The sequence below is a fragment of the Cucurbita moschata genome, unplaced genomic scaffold (genome assembly GCF_002738365.1).
Source record: "Cucurbita moschata cultivar Rifu unplaced genomic scaffold, Cmos_1.0 Cmo_Scf00006, whole genome shotgun sequence".
In the NCBI taxonomy this organism is placed as follows: Eukaryota; Viridiplantae; Streptophyta; class Magnoliopsida; order Cucurbitales; family Cucurbitaceae; genus Cucurbita; species Cucurbita moschata.
The window spans coordinates 1,377,866-1,380,565 of NW_019268522.1; positions in this window are offsets into that span (position 1 = coordinate 1,377,866).

A 2,700-nucleotide genomic window follows, 5' to 3' on the forward strand; every position below is an offset into this window, starting at 1 on the left:
TCGGGATATGTATTTTTTTAATTTAGTTCTTTAAATTTAAATTAAAACTTTAATCCATAAATTTTTATGATTTTAATTTTATACTTTTAACATATTTTTTAAATCATAGAAAATTGAAATTTTAATTACTATTAAATATTTTCCATTAAAAATAGAGAAAAATCTAATAAATGATTTAATTTCTAATTTTTTATTTTTTAGGATTAAATTAATAAATATTGCTTTTATCTTACGAGATTATTTCTTTTGTTATCTTAATTCTTATCCATATTTTTAAAAATCAACCAGTTTTTTATTAGAAAAAAAGTGAAATGACCATAAAGCCCCTCGCAAAAGACAATGGATAATATCATTTTGTGGGTACCAATGGAATTTCTCCAGACAATCTTGGCCAAGTGGGTCCCAGTGGTTGGCTTTCCTCTGATACGATACGCCGCCTCTATGTGGATAACCACAACGTGGGGCCCACATTTAAAAATTAAAATACAATTTTTAAAATCTATTAAAAATAAAAATATTAAATAAGAAATTTAAATTTTCTAAGTTAAAATTAAAAATTTAGTAACCTATTAAATATATTTAAAATTTTGTTGACCAATTAAATAAATTTATTTTTGATAATTAAGACTTTATTAAATTTATTAAATGCTTCAACTTTATTTTTTCAAAAAATCGTTACGTTCCATCTAATTTCTACGGTGTAATCTTTAAAATTTTGAAGGAAACGATCGTAGAGTACGTAAATATTTGATGCTTTGTTGTTCTATAATGATACGGATTTGACCTGTTACTATCCACTTCAGAGCATCATAAAAGAGATACCTAATTAAAGTGGATAAAAAGAGTATTTATTGTTAAAAATAAACAAATAATAATAATAATTATTATTATTATTATTTAAATAATTCATAGGTCATAAGAAAAGGAAAAAGTATAAGACCAATTTGTGGGGAATATGGATCGACACAACTTGGAGGCCCATATTAAAATATGGCCCACACCATGTGGGCCCATATAGATCTTTCACGTCTCTTCCTAAACTTATGTTCGGAAATATAACTAATCAACTCAGCTATGCTTAAATTGGTGTGTTTAACCAAAATTAATATACATAGTCTATTTTAAATGTATAATCTTTCACAAGAAAAAGTATGGAACGGATTACTTTAATGATCAATATCAAGGATAAAGAAAATTCGTTTCTAAATTCGTGATTCAAATAACTCCATAATAGGTTTGATCAATACTACTTGAATGACTCTAACCATGCATGTTCTAAACACAATCAATTGCAAATAAAAACTTAGCTCTAAGGTAAAATAAAAATTTTATTCTTAATTCCTCTAATTGTTGTAATCAAAGAAAATAAGGCTTTATATAGCCTTTATAACCTTAACTGATATGATACATAACTCCCAAATTAAGTGTACGAGTAAATGAGAAATACCCATAACCTCCATATTAAAATGGTCAGTTAATGTGGAATATGGTAACCTGCGTGCGTCACAATATAACCTTAACTTCTATATTTAAAACTACCTTAAATATGACAAACAAGGGATTAAATTATAATTAAATAGTGCTATAAATGAAATGTGTTTATTAGTCATTCTTGACTAGTTTCATAAATTCAACTGAGTTCATTAAATGCAACTTAAAGTGCATTTAATTAATCTCTTTCTTGAACCTCAACTTTGAGCAAGGTCTTCAATTTGTTCTAGAATTTTTTTTTATGAGCTCACCATAGCTTGAATATAAGTGTATAAGGTTTGTTGTAGCTTATTGGCTCTCGTCCTTGTAATTGGACCTTGAGGTATGGAAATTCATTGTAATTGGACCTTGAGGTATGGAAATTCATTGGTCGTGGTTCATATCAAGGACATTACAATGTTTTTAAAATAATATATATAAAGCACTCTCGAGATGCTCAGAGTTATTGTGTTGGTTGTTATTGTTGTTTAGTTGTCGTAGATCCATTAAGTTCTTTAAAGAAAAGCGGTTGTAAGGAGCGGAACATCGGTCGAATCAACCGATTTCGGAAGGGCCCAATACAAGTAAAAATTACTATAGTTTCCATCCAATTTTTAAAGTTACCATTCAAACTTGCAAAAGTTTAGGGATTACAAAATATATATAATAATAATAATAATTTATGGTTTATTTATTTTACAAAATTTTAAATTATTATATAATTTTATTAATTTTCAATTCAATAACTAATAATAATAATAATTTATGGTTTATTTATTTTACAATTTTTTAAATTATTTAATAAAGCAAAATTTTATAATGAAAAAAAAAATTGCAATTAGCTAAAAAGTCAAAAATATTTTTAATACATTAAATTATTTTAAAAATTACATTACATGTGGGACCCATATAATTGTATTTTATTTATTGGAATTAAATTGAAACCAAGTTGAGATATAATTGTAAATTAAGTCAAACATAATTAATTAATTAATTAATTGTTTTTCTTTCCTTGTACGTTATTTGTACCAAAAATAAATAAATAATAAATATTTTCCCTATGGTCAAAAGTTGAAACTTAGGATAGGGCTTCATTTTACTTAAATATCATGATATTATGACATATTATATAGTTTCCTTCTATGATAAACTCTTAATTTTTAATTAATCATATATATATATATATATATATATATATATATATATATATATATATATATATATATATAT